This window comes from Pleurodeles waltl, chromosome 4_1 (genome assembly GCF_031143425.1).
Source record: "Pleurodeles waltl isolate 20211129_DDA chromosome 4_1, aPleWal1.hap1.20221129, whole genome shotgun sequence".
Classification (NCBI taxonomy): domain Eukaryota; kingdom Metazoa; phylum Chordata; class Amphibia; order Caudata; family Salamandridae; genus Pleurodeles; species Pleurodeles waltl.
The window spans coordinates 35,386,377-35,412,888 of record NC_090442.1 but is presented as its reverse complement, the minus strand read 5'-3'; the positions used below and the strand labels follow the sequence as shown (position 1 = coordinate 35,412,888).

General features: G+C 49.1%; 1 protein-coding gene across 3 annotated transcripts in view; it reads right to left on the bottom strand.

Annotated features, from left to right (window-relative positions):
- The window catches only part of LOC138287327 (zinc finger protein 850-like), a 144,575-nt gene that overhangs the window by 51,635 nt on the left and 66,428 nt on the right, over positions 1-26,512 (bottom strand). The window contains exon 1 of one of the 3 annotated variants that reach the window (XM_069227680.1): positions 7,145-7,318. The exons of the other annotated variants lie outside the window; for them this stretch is intronic. The gene's annotated coding sequence lies outside the window, so the exon portion shown is untranslated. Of the gene's footprint in view, positions 1-7,144; positions 7,319-26,512 lie in introns of those variants that run through there. 3 annotated transcript variants of the gene reach the window in all.

The window sequence follows — 26,512 nt, the reverse complement described above, 5'->3', positions numbered from 1 at the left end:
GTTGCTTGCGCTAGTCAGCCACTTACATAAGTACAACCATTAAGTGTGTGTTATTGTTTGACTGTAGATTACAAATGAAGCCAGATTGAAGTAGGGCTATAAGAGAAGGCTAGATGTGATGAAGACAGATCACAAGGATTGACGCGAACAATTTCACGTTGCAGTTAAATAGCACCATGGGCCCGTAAAAGGGGGAGCATGTAGCAGGTTTACCCGGCTTTATAAGTAGGATAATATGAGTTTCCAACATGGTATCAGTAACCACTCCAGAAAAATAGAACTGAGCACCTTCACCAGGTGTTCTATCTGGAGGAAGGCGTAGGCTTTATAGAATGTAGCCGAGTACCCGTCCAGTCCTGGGGCATTCCGCGAGGGGTGATTACTAATCACTGGACGGACCTCATCCAGGGTAATGTCTTCTAGGAAGTTAAACTCCTCAGCCCTATCTGGTGGGGTGTAAGTAAGAAGGTGATCATCTTGATGTTGGTCATCGAGGTGTTGGGACTAGTAAAAAGTGGGATAGTAGTGATGAAACACTTTATATCCTCCGTCTCCTGTTGAAGGTGGCCCTCATCGTTTTCAATCTCCCTGATATGTTTACGTGTGGAACAGATTTGTAACTTATGGGCCATGAGCCTATCCGCCTTATCCCCCTGTTCATCTTTAATAAAAACATGGTCAAGTTCGCCCCTGAGTTGTCGCAAATCCCATATGGTCCTATGGGAGCCTCCCTCTATGTGTTTCATCTCCACTTGCGGAATCTATGTTTATAATTCCTGCTTCCAGAGTTTGGTCACTTGTTCAAATATTGCAGTGTGGGAAATAAGCGCCCCGCGGAAGTCTGCTTTTGTGGCATCCCATAGAGTCACAGGGCACACCTCGCTGGTGTTGTTTTTGGTAAAATTATGTTTGATGACATCCTTAATGCAGTCACGAAGGGCTGGATCTCAAATTGCAACTTTATTGATGACCCATGGCCCTGGAAATGGGAGCTGTGAGAAAAGTGAAACCTAATATCAACCACACCAGGATGTCGTTAGATAGGACTTGAACACTGATTTTAGTGTCACAAGCCTGAGAAGTAGGCTTAGTGCGGAACAAACCGCCAGTCTGGAAGAGTGCCCTTTGTCGCAAGTGAAGCTAATAATTATAGTTTCTCCTATTCCAACACTAAAATTGGTGACAAAATCAAGCATTTGAGTATTAGAAATAATCAAATCATGAGTATGTCTTGTGGACATGAGAACAGAATGTGTAGTCACGCTCCTGACGGTGGTGATTCCACCAGGGATCTATGAAGGCCTGGCCTAGGATCCCCTGAGTTAAAGCTGGAGGTGTGCAAGGTTCATCCTGTTGGGGATGAGAGCGACCAAGTCGGGAGTCAAGGGGGATATTAAAGACCCCCTAATTATTACATGTGCGTCTTCCAAAGTGAGAGATCCTCAGTAAAAGGTCAGAGTAGAACTCCCCACTATCATCGTTAAGGCTGTATATAGAAGCGATAGTCATCTGGGCAGAGCCAAACATGCTGCGTAGCATCTGCTGCGGTCCCTCCCGATCCCTGTTTGTACAGTCCAGTACAAAGGAGAGGTCTCGTCAGAGAAGAATAACCAACCCCTGGGATTTACGAGTATAAGCTGAGTGAAACAGTGTAAGGTACCAATAGGAGTAGAGACTTTTGTATCGATTTGGAGGCGATGCGTCTCCAGCAGGAGTGCCACATCCACCTTCTTGAGGCGTAGACAATTCATCACCATCCTGTAAATGAGCGGGGTACTGAAGCCTTGGACAGTGAGGGAAATGATCTGCAGTCATGGAAATGTATGTAAGGGATTCCTACTCATGTGGAAAGTGTAGTGTTCAGAGTGTGGCCCGTCTTCGTCAATCCGGATCATGGGGCACATGTTTATCAATAAAAACAAATAAAAACTAAATAACAGAACAGAAACAAAACCAAAATAGGCGCAGAGCTGAGCAGCCAGTGGTCAACCCAACAACTTGCTGTCAATAAGGTCTATAGAACCTCACACAAGAAATAGTTCAAATAAAGAGTCTTGGAGAAAAACAGTACAGTTCAACAAGGTAGGGGCAGGCTCCTGAAAACCCCATGCGGATCCCCTATCCCCATTAATACTCACAGTTAGAGTCAACGGAAAAAATCAATGTCCAGCAGGAGGTAGAAAACATGCTAGCTGACCGCCAATAAGGCAAGATGTCTGTCAAGGAAGGAGGTCAAGGCGGAGTGCCCTCATCCGAGGAAGGTCTGCAACAGTCCCTGCCCGCCTGCCACTGGGGACTTCAACAGTAACTGCCCCCCAGTCCATTAAAGATGAATGCTTCCCCCAGGCGATATGGCGCTGCAGAGCTGCTGGCTGGGGCAGCGAAGAAGTAAGACAAATTTGGCTGAAAGGTATATTTATGGCCCGTGGGCCTGGCACACATTCATTTTACAACAGTGCCACTAAGATCTGCGTCAGGTGGGTGGGACTGCTGGGCTTTTTAGTGTGCTTATCTACTGCGCTTTCACCCCCGGGTGGCCATCTTGTCTGTGATGGCTGCACAGGGTCTAGTGTCTATCAAACAAGCTGAGGGTCCCCCAAAAAGACCATCACCCAGGTGTTCAGCGTCTGTCGAGCAGACCCACTCTCCCCAGAGGGCCTGACGTTAGAGCTCCAGCAGTGGGCTCCTCAACAGGAGGGCACGCAGAATTCATCATGGTACTGCAAACACTGTGGCGGCTCACCTATGTACGGTGCCCACTATGAGCCTCCACACCTCTGAGCTGGCTCCCGTAACACAGCATAATCCAGGTAGCATTATCCCTACAACGCAGCCCCAAGATGGCCACAGTGCCTCCTCCAGTCATCGGGAGCAGGCAGATTCTACCAAGAAACAGCTACGGTGGGGCTCAGGTGGGCCCACAACTTGCTCTGCCACTACCAAGGTTGGGGAGACCAAGGGTGAGTGCCACTTTTGCAAAGATTTGCCATTTATGGGGGGATTTGGGGCCTGACATGAGGAGCTCAGGGGAGACGCGTCTTGGCCACACTCCCCCTCAATTCTTTTTTAAATGATTGCCAGTGAGCTATAATAATAGTCCTGGTATATTTTCAGCACCCACGATGGAGATCCAGAGGCACAATCTTCTATTGACAACATTTACATAAAACATGACGAGGTCTAACTAGGGCGGAGTGGACAGTGACAATACTGGCCACAAACGGTTATAAAATCAACTTAAATCTAAAATCACTTACTTGAATGAGATTTTCCACAGATATGAATTATCTAGCAAGAGTAGGGGTTGGCACCAGACTTACTACGGACATGTGCCAACCTATAGTGTACAAATATGTTAAAATTATAAGCCCTGATGGTTTTATTTTTAACTTCACAAATACTTATTTGCCACACTGTACTGAGCTTTTGGGTTACACATACATAGCCTACAATGAAGGGCAGTTCCTACTGCTTACAAATCACATTTGTAGTCCACAGGTGAAGCACGCTTTGGTCCTACTGTCAAAATTATTAGTGCAGCACAAATGGCCAGTTTGAAAGTGAGCCCTTTGTTGCAAATGAAACTAATCATTATAGCTTCTCCTATTCAGACACTAGAATTGGTGACAAAAGCAAGCATTTCTAATGCTTGCTCTCTACACCTGCACTAGGTGCAGTAGCCTCCATCTTTAAGTACAGTTGACGTAAAATTTTAAAATTATCTGATTCTCCGCATTGAAGAATTTTTCCACTATACACAAAATACACTACAAATGCCTAACATCCTACCCATTGAGGACTCTAAGAGAGTCTTCTATACAGATGCTCAGCACAGCCTGCGGTTGTATCTATATAGAAATACTCTGTGACTTGTGATTCAGTACAGGGAAAATGTGCAAACGCCAAGTTTAATGCACTATAGATTCACATTAAAACCCTGTGGTGATTGTGCTGCACAGCTCGCAGACATTCATGCCTTGCTGCTTGCACTACAGAAGTCCGATCCATCAATTCTCTCACTAATAGTGTCAGCTTCATCCTTCTGTGTCCAAAGGTACAATGTTCATTTAGCACAATGGCTTTTTAAAGGATTCAGAGATTCAAAAGTGAAAACAATTGAAGACAAATAACTTTAAGGAAAGGTAGCTGTCTTAAAAGACAAAAAGCCACATGTATCAAACTTTTTTCTGTTTGCAAATGGACAAGTTCGCAGAATCGGCCAGTTTGGGACTGCAAAAAAGCATTATGGTAAGTATCAAATCCAAACTAATACTCTGTAACATGTTACCGAATCGCAACTTTGGTTTGCGACCAAATACCGATTTGCTATTTGGAAGGGGTGACCCTTTCAAATATTGAATCAGGATGGTATGTATTAATGTTTTGCAAGCAAATTCCAATTGCAAAACTTTAAGAGTTTACCGTCTACCAAAGTGTAGTGGTGATGTATTTGCAAATGGGAAGGGGTCCCCCCAGGACCCATTTCAAGTTGTGAATGTAAAAAACAAAAGTTTATTTAAAAGAAGGCATTGGTTTGTGGGATCAGTGCATACTTTTTAAGCAAACAAAATCAAAGAAATAATCTTTTCTTCTTAAACACATCCTGTTTTCCTTTAAGGGCTGCTTTATTTAAAAGCAATCAGACATAGTGGTCTTTTGAACTCAGCAGGCCACTATCCTTGTGATGGCAGTGATTCCTAATGGGTCGAGATCTACTTCATTAATATTCAAGAGGTAGGCCAATTTGCGACCCGCTAGTAATCGCTAAATTAAACTCCATTTGTTTCATACATTAGGAATAGCTATTCCAAATATTTATATATCTGTCCCAAACTTCCTTTGGCCCATATTCAGCGTAGCATGGCCCATAAAAGTAAGGGAATTCATGCTAAACAGAACTGTGAAGCCAAGTTAGCTGAAAGGCAGAAGTTCATACTTTTACGTTATCAGAGGCATCCAGATCTCAAACCAAGTTTGAGAGGGACATTTTGCCGGAGATCCAAGCAATCATTAAGGGTGAAAAGCCTCCAGATGGCTTTCTCTGCAAATACTCCTACACATTCAATCAAGTTAACACTCTGACGGTTACATTACCTGCAGTGAAAGCAAGACAAATTCTTAACAAACAAGTTAGATTAGGCATAATTAAAGCAGCTCATGACAAATAAAATGCTCTACTGTTCCAAGACTAGAGCAGACTGGCTTTACTATCTCCAGTAGCTCGTTCCGGGTAATTGGGATAATGCTCAATCGATCTAGTAAACCAGTGCAAGTATATATTGGTTGGTGTTGATTCATGCTACAGATTCCTGTGGGTTTGGTCGTAAGGGAATGCTGATGGTCGAGGGGTGTCTAGGGTGATCTTTATATCTTTCATTCAGACAATAGTCCTGCATTGGCGCATTCTCATAAGCTATGTCTGCTTGTCTGCTCTGGTAGTATGTCTGCATTACTCAACCCCATTTGACGCTGAGCAATTGGTTAAAAGGGTGTGATAATGGTGTGAAGTACAAGAATGAGTTGGCCACATAATCTGGATGGAGTTCAGAAAGCATTAAATAATTTGTCTACTAAATGTTCGCCCTCCATGTGAGATGCTCTTCAGAGAATCTATGTATGTGCCTGATCTTGATAGTCCTGGAAAGATGGCAGAAGAAAAAGAATTTGACCTGGACCAACATTTTAATGTCTTGAGAGACTCCGAGGAGTAAGAGACAAGCTATCTAATTTGAGGCACTCTGATAAGGTTTTCAAAGCTACTAGCGGGTGGCTCCCAAAGTAGGAGAGCTAGTTCAAGAAAAGATTCCAATGGGCCGACACTGAGTCCCTGATTGCCCGAGATGAGCTAGAAATTAATGGCAAGTCTACCATGGATAACAAAGGGTTAAGAGACAAGCAAGGTTTGATGGATGTTGGTTTAGTCACCATCACCAGACGCCTACTGAGGTATACACAGATGCATACTTCAACAGACAGATCATACTTAATGTTTTGTTGTTAAATTAGACTGAGGTTGTCTTTTTTGATAGTATCTCTGCGAATGTCCAAAACCTTGAAGTACGAGTCCTGCACTTTGGTGCCTCTGTATACAGTTTATCAAGGCCCTTTATTTAGTGTCACGTTAAAACACTGTGCATGATTTGAATAATTATAATCACAATTTGTCTCATAATTTTTACGTTTTCTAAGGGAGCTAAAGGCAGTACTGAGTCGGTGACCGCCACACAGTGCACATGAATGGGCTTTTCTGCCTGCGTCTTGTAAGCTGCAGTGCAGTGTGCACTGATTACTAATAGCACACTAAAAAGCAGTGCTGTGTGCACAGATTTCTCACACTGCAGTAAAAGGCAGTGTAGTGAGCACAAATTTCTCATAGTGCAGTAAAAGGCAGTGCAGTGGGCACAGATTCCAAATAGTGCAGTAAAAAGCAGTGCAGTGTGCACAGATCTCTCACATTGCAGTAAGATGAAGTGGAGCATGCATAGATTCCTCGCAGTGCAGTAAGATGCATTGCACAGCACAGACTCCTCATAGTGCAGTAAGTTGCAGTGCAGTGATACACATTCCTCATAGTGTAGTAAGGTGGAGTGTGCTTAAATTCCTCATAGTGCAGTAAGATGCAGTGCAGTGTGCACAGATTCCTCATAGTGCAGTAAGATTCAGTGAAGCGTGGACAGACTCCTCACAGTGCAGTAAATTGGAGTGCAGTGTGCACAGATTCCTCAAAATGCAGTAAGATGCAGTACAGTGTGCACAGTCTCCTCACAGTGCAGTAAGATGCCCTGCAGTAGCATAGATTCATCAAAGTGCATTAAGATGCAGTGCACAGAATTCTCATAGTGCAGTAAGATGCAGTGCAGTGTGTACAGATTCTTCATATTGCAGTAAGATGCAGTGCACAGATCCCTCAGTGCAGTAAGATGCAGGGCACAGATCCCTCACAGTGCAGAAAGACGCAATGCAGTGCACAGATCCCCTCTTTAACACAAAGGATGACCACAAACACCCCCAGGGCCGGAAGGAAAGCCCCCCAGAGGTCCCCGGATAGAAGAGCCCAGCTCAGCCCGGCTCCTGGTAGAGATTTCCTCCAGGATTATTCAATCTATTTCTACAAACACAGCAGAAGGTGCTGACAATCTCCTACCTGAGCAGAAACCTGTGCAGACATTTCCAGGCTCTCTCCTCCTGAGGCTGGGGAGGGGAGGTGGGGCAGGTGCAGATTTGGGATCTGAGGGGGGTCTGTTAGGGTCTGAAGATGAAGATAACTGCACAAACAGGGGGTCCTTACTCCTCTGCAGCAGGATGGACACAGAGGGAAAAGCCGGAAGTGATGTCAGCATCCGCTGCTGGTGCTGTCTCTGCCGCCGCTGACCCGGAAGAGGAAACCCTACTCCCTTTCATAAAATGTGCTCAGTGGAGTACATCAGGCGAGGAAGGCCCTCTAGTGGCCGCTGAGAGAACCGCCGCCTCCAGGAGTGAAGTGAAATGACTTCTGGTGTTTCACTAAACATACGAAAAAGTAGTCAGCTGCTGCAATTAAACTGCACTTTTTATTCATTTTTATCGTTCGCGTGGGTTATTCTTTACATTTAATACAGCTGCTTATCTTCATACATCTCTGGCAGTTTGGCCCAAATTGAGTTTGGCATGTGGGTTTAAGGACATTATTTTCTTCTTAAACTTTTGAACCTGAGGCCTCTGTTTACCAGGCTTTGTAACCAGGGACTTTATGTCTCTTTATTTGCTGCTTTGTCAATGTGAATTAAAATTATGATTTTTAATTCATTATTAATGTGTGAAAATGGAGGCATCTGCAACAATTAAACTGGACAGTTTTTTCCCAATTTTCCTTTTCTTTATATTTATTACGCTGTGTATCCTCAAACGACATACCGAAGTTTTGCCACGAAATAAGTTTTCATTTCTGTGCTGCTTTGTTGACCACTTCCCTCTCTTCATATGTTCACTTATAAAACAAAGACATATCTGCTGGGGTTATGAGTAATATTCAATGACTATCAGTGACAGTTTCTCACGAGCAAAATCAAGCAATGAAGATGAGGGAAAGATAAAAAATATCAGAGATTTTAAAATTGCTGCAAATCACCATAAATGGAAGTGCACTAACCTAGTGCCCTTGTAACCTGATCATACTGCAGACAGCGACTCACTGCAATTATGTGGCTGAGCTCTACATTGTGCAGACAGTGTGATTGCTGCAATGCAGAGCTCTCAGCTGTAACTTTAGGCTGAGTGATGCGCTCCTAACAGTAAATTACATTAGGAAACCATGAAAGAAGTACTGTGAGTTGCACTTATTCGGGTCTCCCCCTAGCACCGTCTCCATCCAGTCCGGGCAGCGCCGAAGACCAGGAAACTCTCATTCACAGGCATTGATTCATGGCTGCAGAGCAGGGTGGTCAGATTGCCTGCTGAGGCAAACACCCCACTCTTTAGTGGCAGGTGCGGTCTGTGTGTCAGTCGCAGGTGTGAATGTATGCTGGTCTGCGAAGTGTGAGGTGCAGCGCGGGCTCCCGGCAGCGCTGACTGCGCAGTGTGAGGTGCAGCGGCGGGCTCCCGGCAGTGCTTACTGCACAGTGTGAGGTGCAGCGGCAGGCTCCCGGCAGCGCTGACTGCGCAGTGTGAGGTGCAGCGGCGGGCTCCCGGCAGTGCTGGCTGCGCAGTGTGAGGTGCAGCGCGGGCTCCCGGCAGTGCTGACTGCGCAGTGTGAGGTGCAGCGCGGGCTCCCGGCAGTGCTGACTGCGCAGTGTGAGGTGCAGCGGCGGGCTCCCGGCAGTGCTGACTGCGCAGTGTGAAGTGCAGCGGCGGGCTCCCGGCAGTGCTGGCTGCACAGTGTGAGGTGCAGCGCGGGCTCCCGGCAGTGCTGACTGCACAGTGTGAGGTGCAGCGCGGGCTCCCGGCAGCGCTGACTGCGCAGTGTGAGGTGCAGCGGCAGGCTCCCGGCAGTGCTGGCTGCGCAGTGTGAGGTGCAGCACGGGCTCCCGGCAGTGCTGACTGCGCAGTGTGAGGTGCAGCGCGGGCTCCCGGCAGTGCTGACTGCGCAGTGTGAGGTGCAGCGCGGGCTCCCGGCAGTGCTGACTGCGCAGTGTGAAGTGCAGCGGCGGGCTCCCGGCAGTGCTGGCTGCACAGTGTGAGGTGCAGCGCGGGCTCCCGGCAGTGCTGACTGCGCAGTGTGAGGTGCAGCGGCGGGCTCCCGGCAGTGCTGACTGCGCAGTGTGAGGTGCAGCGGCGGGCTCCCGGCAGTGCTGACTGCGCAGTGTGAGGTGCAGTGCGGGCTCCCGGCAGCGCTGACTGCGCAGTGTGAGGTGCAGCGGCAGGCTCCCGGCAGTGCTGGCTGCGCAGTGTGAGGTGCAGCGCGGGCTCCCAGCAGTGCTGACTGCGCAGTGTGAGGTGCAGCGCGGGCTCCCGGCAGTGCTGACTGCGCAGTGTGAGGTGCAGCGCGGGCTCCCAGCAGTGCGGGCTCCCAGCAGTGCTGACTGCGCAGTGTGAGGTGCAGCGGCGGGCTCCCGGCAGTGCTGACTGCACAGTGTGAGGTGCAGCGCGGGCTCCCGGCAGTGCTGACTGCGCAGTGTGAGGTGCAGCGCGGGCTCCCGGCAGCGCTGACTGCGCAGTGTGAGGTGCAGCGGCAGGCTCCCGGCAGTGCTGGCTGCGCAGTGTGAGGTGCAGCACGGGCTCCCGGCAGTGCTGACTGCGCAGTGTGAGGTGCAGCGCGGGCTCCCGGCAGTGCTGACTGCGCAGTGTGAGGTGCAGCGGCGGGTTCCCGGCAGTGCTGACTGCGCAGTGTGAAGTGCAGCGGCGGGCTCCCGGCAGTGCTGGCTGCACAGTGTGAGGTGCAGCGCGGGCTCCCGGCAGTGCTGACTGCGCAGTGTGAGGTGCAGCGGCGGGCTCCCGGCAGTGCTGACTGCGCAGTGTGAGGTGCAGCGGCGGGCTCCCGGCAGTGCTGACTGCGCAGTGTGAGGTGCAGCGCGGGCTCCCGGCAGCGCTGACCGCGCAGTGTGAGGTGCAGCGGCAGGCTCCCGGCAGTGCTGGCTGCGCAGTGTGAGGTGCAGCGCGGGCTCCCAGCAGTGCTGACTGCGCAGTGTGAGGTGCAGCGCGGGCTCCCGGCAGTGCTGACTGTGCAGTGTGAGGTGCAGCGCGGGCTCCCAGCAGTGCGGGCTCCCAGCAGTGCTGACTGCGCAGTGTGAGGTGCAGCGGCGGGCTCCCGGCAGTGCTGACTGCACAGTGTGAGGTGCAGCGCGGGCTCCCGGCAGTGCTGACTGCGCAGTGTGAGGTGCAGCGCGGGCTCCCGGCAGTGCTGACTGCGCAGTGTGAGGTGCAGCGCGGGCTCCCGGCAGTGCTGACTGCACAGTGTGAGGTGCAGCGCGGGCTCCGGGCAGTGCTGACTGCGCAGTGTGAGGTGCAGCGCGGGCTCCCGGCAGTGCTGACTGCACAGTGTGAGGTGCAGTGCGGGCTCCCGGCAGTGCTGGCTGCGCAGTGTGAGGTGCAGCGCGGGCTCCCAGCAGTGCGGGCTCCCAGCAGTGCTGGCTGCGCAGTGTGAGGTGCAGCGGCAGGCTCCCGGCAGTGCTGGCTGCACAGTGTGAGGTGCAGCGCGGGCTCCCGGCAGTGCTGACTGCGCAGTGTGAGGTGCAGCGCGGGCTCCCGGCAGTGCTGACTGCGCAGTGTGAGGTGCAGCGCGGGCTCCCGGCAGTGCTGACTGCGCAGTGTGAGGTGCAGCGGCAGGCTCCCGGCAGTGCTGGCTGCACAGTGTGAGGTGCAGCGCGGGCTCCCGGCAGTGCTGACTGCGCAGTGTGAGGTGCAGCGCGGGCTCCCGGCAGTGCTGACTGCGCAGTGTGAGGTGCAGCGCGGGCTCCCGGCAGTGCTGACTGCACAGTGTGAGGTGCAGCGGCGGGCTCCCGGCAGTGCTGGCTGCGCAGTGTGAGGTGCAGCGCGGGCTCCCAGCAGTGCGGGCTCCCAGCAGTGCTGGCTGCGCAGTGTGAGGTGCAGCGGCAGGCTCCCGGCAGTGCTGGCTGCACAGTGTGAGGTGCAGCGCGGGCTCCCGGCAGTGCTGACTGCGCAGTGTGAGGTGCAGCGCGGGCTCCCGGCAGTGCTGACTGCGCAGTGTGAGGTGCAGCGCGGGCTCCCGGCAGTGCTGACTGCACAGTGTGAGGTGCAGCGGCGGGCTCCCGGCAGTGCTGGCTGCGCAGTGTGAGGTGCAGCGCGGGCTCCCAGCAGTGCGGGCTCCCAGCAGTGCTGGCTGCGCAGTGTGAGGTGCAGCGCGGGCTCCCGGCAGTGCTGACTGCGCAGTGTGAGGTGCAGCGCGGGCTCCCGGCAGTGCTGACTGCGCAGTGTGAGGTGCAGCGCGGGCTCCCGGCAGTGCTGACTGCGCAGTGTGAGGTGCAGCGCGGGCTCCCGGCAGTGCTGACTGCACAGTGTGAGGTGCAGCGGCGGGCTCCCGGCAGTGCTGACTGCGCAGTGTGAGGTGCAGCGGCGGGCTCCCGGCAGTGCTCGCTGCCAAACACATTAAACTGTGCCTTGCCCGCTCGCACCATGGGTAGCTGGGCCTACCTATAGGTGTGTGTGACTCTGAGTCAGTGTCTGTCCTTGCTGTCTTGGCAGTAGGCATTGGGTGAAATGAAATCATGAGACTAAAGACTCTTGTGACCTCAGTGAACTTTAAATTGCCGCTGTGTATAGTATTTAAGAGCAAAGAGTTTTAGCTTGAAATAAGGATGAGCCCTGGGTTCATTCCTAAACTCAGGGGTAGTGCTTGGGTTTTCTCACAAGTCTTTAGGACTCAGTAGCTCTTCCTGCAATGTTCATAAACAAAACTAGTCAGTGTGAAAGTGGTGCCAAATAGAAACAGTACAACTCATTGGGTTAGACTCTTGCTACTGTGTTTCCAGTTCAAACACTCCCACAACTCCTCTTTGGCAAACAAAAAACACATTCAAGCAATAAGAGGACTCACCGAGTGATTGAAGTAAGTTTTATGTCACAAGCGTCTCAGCGCCCAGCCAGAATGCCACTGATGGCTCCACTGATGCCTGACATGTAACATGGTACCCGTCAGGAGTGTATTAACAGTGGAATTCTTAGCCAGAAATGCAGAAATGGCAATGTGCACAACATTTCCTCTACACACACTTTTACACTTATTATGCATTTTGGTCCCTCTGTATCCAGTTTATCAAGGCCCGTTGTTTAGTGTCAGGTTAAACATAGTCCAGGATTCGAGTAATTAAAACCGCATTTGGTCTCATAGTTTCAAACGGTTCTAAGAAAGCTAAAGGCAGTACTGACTGCGTGACCGCTCCACAGTGCACAGAAATGGGCTTCTGCTGGCTGCGTCTTGTAAACTGCAGTGCAGTGTGCACTGATTACTAATAGTACACTAAAAGGCAGTGCCTGGTGCACAGATTTCTCATACTCCAGTAAAAGGCAGTGGAGTGGGTACGAATTCCTCACAGTGCAGTAAAAACAGTGCAGTGTGCACATATCTTTCACAGTGCAGTAAGATGAAGTGCAGCATGCATAGATTCCTCACAGTGCAGTTCGATGCAGTGCAGTGTGTACAGATTCCTCATGGTGCAGTAAGATGCAGTGCAGTGTGTACAGATTCCACATAGTGCAGTAAGATGCAACATGCACATATTCCTCATAGTGCAGTAAGACGTAGTGCATTGGCACAGATTCCTCATAGTGGACTAAGATGCAGTGCAGTGTGCAGAGATTTCTCAAAGTGCATTAAGATACAGTGCAGTGTACAGATCCCTCACAGTGCAGTAAAATGCAGTGCAGTGTAAGCAGATTCCTCACAGTACAGTAAGATACAGAGCAGTGTGCACAGATTTCTCACAGTGCAGTAAGATGCAGTGCAGTGGCACAGATTAATCATAGTGCAGCAAGATACAGTGCAGTGACATATTTCTGACAGCAAGATACAGTGCAGTGTAGAAATTTCTCACAGTGCAGTAAGATGCAGTGCTGTACACATACTTATAGTACAGGAAGATGCAGTGCAGTGTCCACAGATTCCTCAAATTGCATTAAGATGCAGTGCAGTGTACAGATCCCTAAAATGCAGTGCAGCATGCACAGATTTCTCACAGTGCAGTAAGATGCAGTGCAGTGGCACAGATTAATCATAGTGCAGCAGGATACAGTGCAGTGACAGATTTCTGACAGCAAGATACAGTGCAGTGTAGAAATTCTTCACAGTGCAGTAAGATGCAGTGCTGTACACATACTTATCATAGTGCAGGAAGATGCAGTGCAGTGTCCACAGATTTCTCAAATTACATTAAGATGCAGTGCAGTGTACAGATCCCTCACAGTTTTAGTAAGATGCAGTGCAGCATGCACAGATTTCTCACAGTGCATTAAGATGCAGTACAGTGCACAGATTCCTCACAGTGCAGAAAGATGCAGTGCAGTGTGAACAGCTTCCTCACAGTGCAGTAAGATGCAGTGCAGCATGCACAGACTTCTCGCAGTGCAGTAAGATGCAGTGCAGACATCCCTTGGTGCAGTAAGATGCAGTGCAGTGTGTACAGATTCCTCACAGTGCAGTAAGATGCAGTACATTGACACAGATTCCTCACAGTGCAGTAAGATTCAGTGCAGCACACAGATGCCCTCTTTAACACAAATGATGACCACAAACACCCCCAGGCCCTATGTTCTTCTGCTGAGGAAGGACCTGATCCAGTCCAGGACTTTGTCTCGGATGCCGGTGTCATGCAGTCTGTCGCAGAGGGGGAAGTGGGAGATGGTGTCAACTGCAGCAGAGAGGTTGTGGAGGATGAGTTTGGCTGTGCCTCAACGGTCCAGTATGATGCATATGTTGTCGGTGGCTGCTAAGAGTGCTGTTTCGGTGCTGTGGATGCTTCTGAATCTGGACAGGGATAGGTCGAGGATATGGTGTATCTCAAGGAATTTGGTGAGTGGCTGGTTGACAGCTTTCTCCGTTATATTGGCCTGGAAAGGGAGCAGAGAGATGGGTCTGTAGTTCATCAGCTCCTTAGTGTCGTGGTGGGTTTCTTGAGTAGCGGGCTGATTTCAGCATGTTTACAGTCTGAGGGGAATGTGGCAGTCTCGAAGGATCAGTTAATGGTTTGTAAGAGCTCCGGTGCTGTGGTGGCACTGGCCAGATTGAGGATATGATGAGGGCATTGATCCGAGGGTGCTCCCGAATGGATGGAGTTCATCAGTCTTTGGGTGTCCTCTATGGCGATGGGGCTCCAGGAGTTCAGTCTCTGGGGAGGTGCTAGGTCCAATGTGGAGAGCGGTGCTGGGGGGATTTGGTTCCTGAAGACTTTGTAGATGTCCTGGATCTTGTGGTGAAAGAAGGTGGCAAGGTTTTTTCAGAGGTCTTGGGAGGGTGAGATGGATGAGGTGTCTGTCCTGGGGTTCGTGAACTCTTTGACGGTGGCTAAGAGCTCTTTGCTGTTGTGAGCGCTGATGTAGAGGCATGCTTGAAAAGCGGCTTTTTTGGCGGCTCTGATGTTCTGGTGGCGCATTGTGACTGCATTTTTGTAGGCTGTGCGGACTTTGGCTGATTTGCTGATCCTCCATTTGCATTCCAGTCATCTATAGGAGCACTTGGATTCCTGTAGTTCTGTCATAAACCACCTGGGTATTTTGCTCTGTCGATTGCCTGCTGTTTTCCTTAGGGAGGCTACGTTGTTGGTGCAGTTGGGGAGCCAGCGGTGTAAGTTGCTTGTGGCTTCATTTGTGTCCGCTGCAGCCTGTGGTAGGGGAGTGGTTGAGAGCGTTGGTGAGCTGTGCTTCCTTGACTTTGCCCCAGCATCTGCCAGGGGATGCGGGGTGTAGTGGCTTGTGGTGTTCTTTGTGTAGTTGAAATGGATGCACTTGTGGTCAGTCCAATGGTGTTCGGAGGTGTGGGAGACGGTGATGTTGTACACTGCTGAGAAAACGGGGTCCAGAATGTGTCCAGCTCTGTGGGTGGGGACATTGATGAGTTGTTTAAGGTCGAGAGTTGTGAGGTTGTCCAGGGGGTTTGAGGTGTTGGGGTCATCGTGGGTATCAAGGTGGAAGTTGAGGTCACCGAGTAGGATGAAGTCGAGGAGGTGAGCATTTGGGGGGCGACGAGTTCCGCGATGTCTTTGCAGAACTGGGGTCAAGGTCTGGGTGGCCGGTAGATGAGGGTGCCACGTAGGGACGTGTTTAGGTAGGTCCGGATCTGGAAACGTAGGTGCTCATGAGTTGACTGAGACTGCGACTGGATGATGAAAGTCAACGGAGGTTGTTCTTGTAGATTATGGCAATGCCTCCTTCAGTCTGGTTGGCTCTGTCCTTGTGGATGATTTCGTAGTTGTCCTGGATGGCTGTGACGATGTCTGGGGCAGCGGTGGGGGTGATCCAAGTCTCCGCGAAGAAGGCGATGCCCGGGCCTGTTGCGTCAAGGAGGTCCCAGACTTCTACTGCGTTCTTGATGAGGGAGCATGTGTTGAAAAGTATGCACTTGAGGTGGCTATCTGACCTTTGTGCGGGAACATTGGATGCTCCTTGGAGGTGCTGGAGCAGGCAGGGCAAGAAAAAGGTCCATGGGTGTTCCTGGCTTCGGCTTGGTGGCAGGCTAATGATCTTCCTGGGCTGAGGGCGCGTAGAGTGCTGGCGTTGAACCAGCGGATGGGGTGAGAGCCAGGGTCTGTGGTGGAGGGCGAGCTCCAGGCGCAGACAGACCTGCCTTTGGCGCACCAGCAGCGGGCCCAAACTTCAGCTGTCATTAAGAGGGGGAGGGAGACATGGTGTCCGATCAGCAGGGAGGCTGGAAAAGCACTTTGGGGGGCAGGGGGTGGGGCCGCAGGGGCAGCAGCGGTGCGGGGAAAAACGCAAGAGGAAGAAAAGTGAAAAAGGAGACAGAAAAAGAAACAGAAGTGAAAAATAGAGGTAAAGGCAGAAGTAAAAAGCAAGAGTAAAGAGAGGCAGTAGATACTTACAGATGGCCACCAGGCCCCCATGGATGAGGCGCAGGCAGGAGCCTGTGGGTGGAAGAAAACCTTGAACTGAGAGTCAGGCAGGCTCTCAGTTCGTCGCAAGCAGAGGCAGCAGCAGCAGGAGGAGCTGACTGGAGAGGGCAAAAGACGCTAACCACGAGGTCAAAGGAGTCGCTCTCTAACAGTGCTGCGGCTGCCATTAAGAAGGGGAGGAAGGTGAGGGTCCGATCAGCTGGGAGGGCGGGAAAAGCGCTTCTCGGGGGTGAAAATGGGGGCTGCAGGCGCAGCAGTGGCACGTGGAAAAACGCAAGAGGGAGAAAAGTGAAAAAGACACAGAAAAAGAAACAGAAGTGAAAAATAGAAGTAAAGGCAGAAGTAAAAGGCAGGAGTAAAGAAAGGCAGTAGATACTTCTTGCAGATGGCCACTAGGCCACCAGGGATGAGGCGCAGGCAGGAGCCTGAGAGTCTCACTCACACTTAGCCGCATCTTGTAACCGGGAGATGGGAGGCAGGAATTGAACTAGAATTCCATATCTGTCTTTGCTCATACTTCTACTGTGTGCGGAGTAGCTGCTTACAGCTAAAGAGGGAGACACTATTCATACATTTTGATAACACAACCTTTTCAACAATTCAACATTTCAACTTGTCGGATGCACACATTATGCATTCAGTGTGATTTTAATTTAGAGGTCTGTATTAATGATTTGGATGTTGCTTGTGTACTCATCATTTCTGTAGTTTCACTAATGTGTCATACTCTGACATTATGAAAGTCAAATGTTATGTGACATCACTTCCTGTGAGGTCACAAGATTTCCGCAAACCAACTACCCTATGTTTGCTAGATATAAAGAAGACTTTTGATATGGCGCATTGGCTAATTATGCTAACAATATAATCAAAAATGAATTTGTGGTGTTGTTTCATTTGTTTTTTCAATACACTGTGCACCTCGCCTAGGGCCCAAGTGAGAACCAATGGCACATTATTGGCTCCATTCCTGACATAGAAGGACTCCCAATAACCCCCCATTGTTCATCTTATTATTGAGCCTCTGGTGGGTTGGATCCACTTAGATGCGCAGGCCAGGCATCTGGACTGTGGAGAGAATCAGGAGAATAACATTTTGCTTTATGCTAATGGCACACTTAACGCAGATGACATGCTCCTATACATTCAAGGCCCTGACATTACTATACCTAGAACAATGAACAACCAGGTTTATGGAGAAGCTTCTGGGTCACAGAGCAGAAGTTGGGAGCTGAATATATTGCCAAACTCATGGCATCACTGAAGAGGGATTTTTTGAACTGCTCGTCTCTGCCTCTCACATCAGTGGTGCGTGGACATGGTTTAAAATGATAGCTCTCCCCTGTTTTCTGTAAACTCTTCAAAATTGGATTTGGCATATGTTCAACTTTACTACTGGGCAGCACAGATGCTTCCTGTGGGACAATGGCTGTTTAAAGGTTCACCCCCTCTTTCTGTCCCCACTTTTTAACTATTAGGTACTAGTATATTGACTAAGTAGTGCACTGGGTCCTGCTGACTAGGCCTCAGTGAACATGCTCCAAACCTTAAAAGTATATGTTTAATTGGGTTAGTCCCAATTGGCATAGGTTAACTTACCTATAAGTCCCTAGTATATGATACCAGGTGTACCCAGGGCCTGTACGTTAAGTATCCTTGTGGACTGTAGCACTGATTGTGCCACCACAAGTGGGTCAAAGTAAAGCATGCCTCCCAGCCTGTCACTGCGAACTGGTAGAGCAGTTTTTAATCTGCTGACTCGACTTTGTCATTGAACTGATGGCAAAGTCCAAACTTTCCCTTTTAGGTCGAAGCCTATGAGACAGCCCAGCTATCTCGTTTGCTAAAGACGTCTTGGAGACATTCAGAAACCTTCCCTGGGAATGCATTCAGCCCATTGCTTACCATTGGCTTAGTGGTTTTTAACTCACATTTTCTGGCTGTTTGCTGGCTGTTAGAAATTGGGTCTCCAGTTGACATAGCTATGCACCCTGTCCAGTAGGGACTACAATCCTAGTCAGGGTAAGTCATAACACAACCTAATTTATCCTGTGCTCAACCTCCGGCAGCTTGGCACAGAGCAGGCAGGCTTAACTTAGAAGGCAATGTGTAAAGTATTTGTGCAATAAGTCATACAGTAACACAAGGAAAACACCACAAAAAGTACTCCATACCAGTTAAGGAAAATAGATAATATCTATCTAAATAAAATAAGACCAAACCGACAAAAATTCAATAAGCACAAGTCAAGATGTCACTTTTTAAATGTTTAGTTGAGTCTCAATCCTTAAGAATCAGTGGTTGTATCCTTTTAAAATACAGTACCTGGAATACGTAAAGAATAACGCCACAGAGGGCCACAGAGGAGGAGATGCGATGGGGGGATATTTTGAAGCCTAGGGACAATACACCCTGCAGAATAAACTGAAGTAATGAAGCAAGCACTGCGTCTATCCGGAGGTGATGCAGAGACTTTCCAGCTATGAGACAGGCGCTGTGTCGGTTCTGCAGGTGTTGTGGCAGTTTTTGCTGGCGTTGCATTGATTTTCGGATGCACTGGCTTTTCTTTTGTTTGGTGAAGTCTTTGATGGCCCTGAGACTTCAGAACAGAGCGCAAGCTCAATCCAAGCCCTTGGAGAGCACTTGTGGGAGAAGGCAAAGTCCTTCCAGCAGAGACAGGGGCCAGCAGGCAGCAGGGCAACAAGCAGTAAAGCAGTCCTTCCAGCAAAGTCCAGATGAGTTGTTTGGGCAACCTGGCAGTCCCTCTGAGAGAGTCCAGTTGCAGGTCCTGAAATGTCTGATTTGGTGGGGTCACAGACCCAGTATATGTACACCCAAAAGTGCCTTTGAAGTGGGGGAAACATTAAAAAGTGGTTTTGGAGTGCACACGTTCCCCTTTCAACCCAGCCCTGTCTGCCAGGAGATCTGTGAGGGGTTATCAGTCCTTTGTGTGAGGGCAGGCCACTGGTCTTTGAAGTGTAAATGAGAGCCCCTTCACGCTTCCTGCCAGGAACTGCTACCCACCCATCAGTATGCAGATGAATGCAGTTGCAACTGAGTGTCCTGTGTTTATGTGTCTGGGTGGAATGCACAAGGGGAGCTGTTAACCAGCAGAGACCAGACGTGGATTGGAGACAGGCTGTGAGGCACAGAGAGCAGTAAATGCAGAGCAATGGCTACTTTCTAAAATGGCATTTCTAAAATAGTGATGTAAAATCCAACTTCACCAGTAAGTATGATTTCTCACAACCATCCCACAATATGAAGCATAACAAGGCTACTGCTCTCAGATAAAAAATTACCACTTAAAAGCATATAAGGGAATGTTCAATGTTAACCTATGAGAGAAGCAGGCTTCACAGTAGGGAAAAATTACGTTGGGTGTATTTCACTACAAGGGCAAGTAAAACTTATCAGTACATGTCTGCCGTTTACTTTCATAGCACCCTGTCCTGGCGGCTACATAGGGCCTATCTTAGGGATGACTTAGATGTAACAAAAGGGGAGTTTAAGTCTTGGCAAGTAGTTTGAAATGCCAAGCCAAGGTGGCAGTGAAACTGCATACACAGGCCTTGCAATGGCAGGCCTGAGACATGGTTAAGGGGCTGCTTATGTGGGTGGCACAATCAGTGCTGCAGGCCCACTAGTAGCATTTAATTTACAGGCCCTGGGCACATGTCATGCACTTTACTAGGGACTTACAAGCAAAATAAATATGCCAATTGGCATGAGCCAATGTTACCATGTTTAGGGGAGAGAGCACAAGCACTTTAGCACTGGTTAGCCGTGGTAAAGTGTGAAGAGTCATACAACCAGCAACAATGAGATCAGACACATGGAGGGAGGCAGGCAAAATGTTGGGGGAAGAACACCCTAAGGCTGTCAGGTCTAACACTAGCTTTATTTGTTTTAGGTTGCCCAGGTTCAGTTTTTTCCGATCCAAAGGAGAAAAGTCTTTTCACACTACCTCTTGTATTCTTCCACAAGTGCTCCCGTCTTTAAACAGGCCTATCAATCTCATTATTATCTTTTTGTCACATTTGTTGTGCATTCAAAGACAGAGGTCAAATGTCAGGCTCTGTCTTCAGAGGAAGCTTGGCGTTTAATTTTCTTTCTACGACTTCAGAGTGAGAGAATATGTGTGACGATCTTTCTGGATACTGGGAGTAGAGGAAAGGGTTTTAATCTAGCACACAACATTTAAATGAACTGTGATGGAATATATCAGAATTAGCAAAGCACAAATAAAGCGTGTTTTGTTAATTCTGAAGTGTGGTCGCAGCAAATACTTTAATATGATCAAAACCAATGAATACACTAGGTGGTCACTGCCACACATTTCTGTCCATGCACTGTATAGTTTAAACCCCTTCGCTGCCAGGCCTTTTCCCCTCCTGTGCTGAGCCTTTTTTTGGCTATTTGGGGCAGTTTGCGCTTAGGCCCTCATAACTTTTTGTTCACATAAGCTACCCACGCCAAATTTGCGTCATTTTTTTCCAACATCCTAGGGATTCTAGAGGTACCCTGACTTTGTAGGTTCCCATGAAGGAGACTAAGAAATTAGCCAAAATACAGCGAACATTTCGTTTAAAAAAAAAAAAAGGGAAATAATAACAATGGGCCGATCTGCCTCCAGGGGGGGCAGAAATGGCCTAAAATAAATCCCCCCCCCCCCCCCCCCCGGAGCGACCCTTGCCTAAGGGGTCGCTTCCCTTGCGTGAAATTGGCGCAAAAAAAAAAGGCTCCAGTGCCTAGTAGTTTCTGCCCCCCTTGGGGGCAGATCGGCCTAATAACAATAGGCCGATCTGTCCCGGCGGGGGAGGGAGGCAGAAATGGTCTCAATACAATTTGCCCCCCAAGGGAGCGACCCTTGCCTAAGTGGTCGTTCCCCACCTCTAAAAAACAAAAAACAAAAAAACAAAAAAAATTATCCCTGGTGCCTAGAGGTGTCTGATCGGCCTAATAACAATAGGGCGATCCCCGGGGTGGCAGAAATGGCCTAAAATATAAATGTGCCCCCCCCTGGAGAGCGACCCTTGCCTAAGGGTTCGCTCCCCTTGCGTGAACTTGGCTAAAAAAAAAAAAAAACTCCCTGGTGTCTAGTGGTTTCTAGTGGCAGACTGGCCTCATAAAAATAGGCCCATCTGCCCCCAAGGGGGGCAGAAATGGCTTAAATGTAATTCGGCCCCTAGGGAGCGACCCTTGCCTAAGGGGTCGCTCCACAACCCCAAAAAAAAAAAAAAAAGATCCCTGCTGCCTAGTGGTTTCTGCCCCCCTGGGGGCAGATTGGCCTAACAACAATAGGCCGATCTGCCCCCGGGGGGGGCAGAAAAGGCCCTGAAAAATATTGCCCCCCTTGGGGAGCGACCCTTGCCCAAGGGGTCGCTCCCCTCATGCCAGTTTCCATTCTAAAATAAATCCCTGGTGTCGAGTGGGCATTTCAAAAGCCGGATCGCTTTACGATCTGGCTTTTGAAATGCTCTCAGAGACTTCAAAGGGAAGGAAAATCCTTTCCTTCCCTTTGAAGTCTCTCCGGGCCCCCGGTCGCGATAGGGAAGTGGCCTCTGATGAGGTCAGAGCGCAAATGCGCGCTGACGTCATTAGACGTCACTGGGAGGATCAGGTGGGTTGGGGGTGGAAGGGGAAGGGCTTCCCCTTCCATCCCTGCCTTTGGGAAGTGGGAGGGAAGCACACAGAGTGAGCGCTCCCACTGAGCTCAGTGCCTAGGACGTAATGGTTATGTCCTCGGCACATGTGCACTGTGCCGGTGGACGTAACCATTACGTCTCCGGCACAGAAGGGGTTAATACTGTACATCTGTGCAAATGGAATGGTCATTTCAATTGAACCTGTGTTGTCTGTAATGGCAGTGTGCTCCCACACAATGCATACTCCAGTCTACGCCATTCTACTCTGCACCACTCCATGCCACTGCACTCTACTCTGCACCACTTTACTTTACACCACGCCACTGCACTCTGTGCCACTCCACTCTACGGCACTTCATGCCACTGTATTCTATGACACTTCACTCTACACCTCTGTACTTTACTATGCACCACTCAACTCTATGCCGGTTCACTCTAAGTCACTGTACTCTATACCACCCGACCCTAGGCTACTCCACACAACTCCACTCTGCAACACTGCACTATGTACCAGTATACTCTATGCCACTACACTCTACTCTATGTCCCTGCACTATCTGCTAATTCACTGGGCGTCCCTCTAATCTACTCCGGTGCACTCTATGCAAATGCACTCTACACCACTTTAACCCATTACTCTCTGCCATTCTACTCTGTGCTGCAGCACTCTGCCTTGCGCCACTCCCCTCTACACCACTTCACTCTATGCCACTCCACTCTAAACCTATGCACTCTATGCCACTATGCACTCTATGCCAATGCACACTACACTATTGCACTCTACTCTACGCCACTGCAACCTACGCCAAAGCCCTCTATGCTGCTCTACACCACTGTACTCTACTTTGCAACCCTGCATTCTCTGCTATTGAACTCTACACCACTCTACTCTTCACTCTATGCCACCGCACTCTGCTCTGCACCACTCTACCCCACTGCACTCTTTGCCACTGCATTCTATGCTACTCTACGCCACTCCACTCTATGATGCTGCATTGTACACCGATGCACTCTATGCACCTGAATGCAACCCTGCACCACTGTAGTCCACACTACTGCTCTTCATGTCCCTCCACCCTATGCCATTGCACTCTGCACCACTGCATTCTATGACACTCTACTGTGCAACACTGCACTCTCTGCCACTAAGCTCTATGGCACTCTATTCAGCACTGCTGCACTCTATGTCACTGCACTCTGTAGCACTCCATTCTACGCCAGTCCACTCTGTGCCACTATGCACCACTGTACACTACTACACTCTATGCCACTCTACTCAGCACTGCTATACATCACTGCACTCCACATCTACGCACCGTTCTACTCGGCACACTACACTCTACCTCACTGTATTCTATGTCACTGCACTCTATGCCACGCTACATTGCACCACTCCTCTCTGCACAAATGCACTCTACATACACTCTACTAAGCACCACTCCAATAAACGCCAATCAATTCTATGCCGATGCACACTAATCCACTGTACTCTGCAACACTCTAAGCCAATACACATTAGACCAGTTCACTCTACTCTGCACCACTGCTCTCTATGCCACTCTACCCTGCACCACTCCACTCTGGACCACTGTACTCTACTATGCACCATTCCAATCTATGCCAATAAATTCTATGCCGCAGCACTATATACCGCTGCTCTCTATGCCACTATACTCTGCAATACTCTTTGCCAATTCATTCTACACCAGTCGACTCCACTCCACTCGCTGTATGTCACTGCACTTGACTCTGCACACTCTACTCTATACCACTGCACTCTACAACATTCTACTCTGCAACACTGCACTCTGTGCCACTGAACTCTACTCCCTTCTACTCTGCACTACTGTATTCTATGCAAATGCACTCTACACCCCTGCACTCTACTCTGCATTACTCCACTCTATGCCACTGCACTCTGCAGCACTCCACTCCGTGCCACTTCACTCTATGGCAATCTACTCTGCACCACTCTATGCCACTGCACTCTATGGCATTGTATTCTACACTACTCTATGTCATTCTACTGTGCACCACCCTAGAGTGCACCAGTCTCTGCCCCTGCACCCTACACCACTCTAATCTATGGCACTGCACTCTATCCTGCACCACTTCCCTCTATGTCACTGTACTCTACACCGCTCAATTCTGTGCCACTGCACTCTATGCCACTCTACTCTAAATCTATGCACTCTATGCTATTGCACTTTATTCTACACCACTCTAGTCTATGCCACTGTCCCTACACCACTCTACTCTATGCCCCTGCATTCTACGCCAATGCACTGTACGCCTCTCTACACCACTGCACTCTATACCACTCTACTCTACTGTGCATCACTGCAATCTACGCCACTGTACTCTATGCTACTATACTCTACTCTGCACTACTACACTCTATGCCACTGCACTGTACTATGCAACACTCTATGTAACTGCATTCTGTGATGCTGCATTGTACACTGCTTAATTCTATGCCACTGCACTCTACACCAGTCCACTCTACTCTACGCCACTCCACTGAATGTCACTCAATGCGACTCCACTCTATGCCTCTCCTGGACTCAACACTCTAAGCCACTACACTCTACAACACTCTACTCCACTCTCATCTACGTCACTAACGTTTAGCCATGCTGAAAAGCAGCCAAGCTGGTGTACAACATGGCTGAAGCATTGGCAAAGACAATAGCTCTTGCATAAGCGAGATCTATTGGCTTTGCCAATGCTTGGTAATATATGTAAGCCACCCATATAGAAGTCTAATAAGTCCTAAGGCAGGGTGCTGTATATTTAAAAGTAGGACATGTGTTTTATATGCCCTGACAGTAAAAACCCTGCATTGTGCTATAGCCCCAATGACAAGTATAGAGTTACACGTAGACAACTCAGCAGTGCTAACTTCTAAATGGGACTACTAATGTTGAAACATTAAGGCATCAAAACAATCAGTGCATGAAACTCAACGTGTTTCTCAGGTCAAATTTAACATTACTAGATTACAAATGGCAACTTTAGAAAATTACCACTTTGTTGCCCAAATATTTCCAGTGACCATTTATGGTTGCACAAATCAGCTGTCCTTGAGACAGCCTTCTGCCCTCCTGAGGAGAGGTGTGAACAACTGTCAGGAAGGAACACAAAAGATCTGCAGAAGGAAGAGGTGTTATCTCTTCACAGCAGGATGGCCAGAGAGGGTGTTAGCCCAAAGGGCAAGCTTCAAAGGAGAAGCTTTGTTTGAAGGGAAAATGGTAGTCACACAGGAAAGGGACCGCTCTTTTGTTTTAGTAGACAGGCTGGCATCTCAGGCAGAGACAAAGAAGTCTGTTTTTGAAGAGTAGTGTAGACCCCAGGTAACCACACCTCTGTGCTGGGTTAGAAAGTTCCACACTGTACAAGAAGAGGTCTGCTATTTTGAGAATAGGTAGAATAGTGCATTGTGGGCTAGCCTGATGCCACACTTCACACAAATAGAGGCGGGAGGGGCCTGGTAGCCTATTGGCTAGTAGCTGCTGCATCCCAGAGGGTTCAAACAGGCCTAAAAGTGGCACCCCTCTCACCCGGAGCTCAGATCACCCCTCTCATAGAAGAACTGCCAAAGAAGGACTGTCATGCTGCTCCTGAAACCCAGCAAAGAGAGGCTGCACCAAAGACTGGGCTGCCCCTGCTGCACCTTGGGCTAGCAATGAGAGGACTGTGCCTATGGAGTACCTCTCATGGAAAAGCTGCCCACGAGCAAGAGACAGAAACAGTATCTCGAAGAGTCCCTCAGCAGTCTCCCTGTTATTGCCACAGGTCCACAAAAGCTGAGAAGTCCTCCTTTGGAGTGTTGTATAGCCATTTTAGTGATGTCTCTGGGCACGTTAGTTTAGCAACTAGCCCTGCTACTTGTGCCCTTTAGCCTAGTAACATCTTATTCTGCCTCATTTTATTCTTTTTGAGATCGGCCACATTTGCAGTGATGTTTTGTTTTCTTTATCTAATTGAACTTTCGCCTAGGAAAGCATCACATTTCCCAGCACATCATTGTTTTTACTTTGTGCTGTCCTCAAGGCTGCAGCGAGATAGGGTTGTCGGCACAGGTGGTACACTGCGTCTCGAACATTCGCAGAAACACACATATCTTTAAGTGAGGACACTTTCTCAGAATATCAGATGTTTTATTACAAAAACATTTCCCTGTCCCATGCACGTTAGAGGGAGGTTCCAGCCAGAAGACCACGACCGCAGGCTGTCTGACTTCATTACAGCTGCTTGTTGAGACTCCCGGTTCCCTGGCCTATATGGGGATTGTGTCTCCGTAGACTACATGCTTCCTTGCTATTGTCATACTCAGGTATGAGGGATGATGTCTTCCCGGGGGGTTCTGAAGGGCAGATTAGGTCTTATCCTGCTGTGCTCTAACATTGCTTAGGTAGGAATTGCATATATTATGAATAGTGACAGTATGGTGGGACTTTTCCTGTGTTTCACTTTTCTTAACACCACTTTGCTTCTAGTATGTTTCATCCTTTTCATTATTGAATTTCATGCCATTTTCATGCCATTTTATCTAAGACTCATCTGATTCAATAAATCTTATTGAACCATTTTATGCCTCTGATTGTCTGTGCATGTGTGAGACTAATGTAACTGAAAGAAATAGATGAGATCTGATCTGCCACAATTTCCCTGAGAAGTGATCTTTTCATGCACCTGGTTGCCAGAAATCAGACCTGCTCTTGGGCAGAGAGGAGGCGCTGCTAGTTGGCCGGAAACAGATTAGGCAGACACTTGTCACATGGTGTGGGATTAGACTCAGTTCCCCACAATTTAGGTGATACTGCCGCCCAAATCCAGCAGCCTCATTAGGATAATGAGAGCCCACGTGAC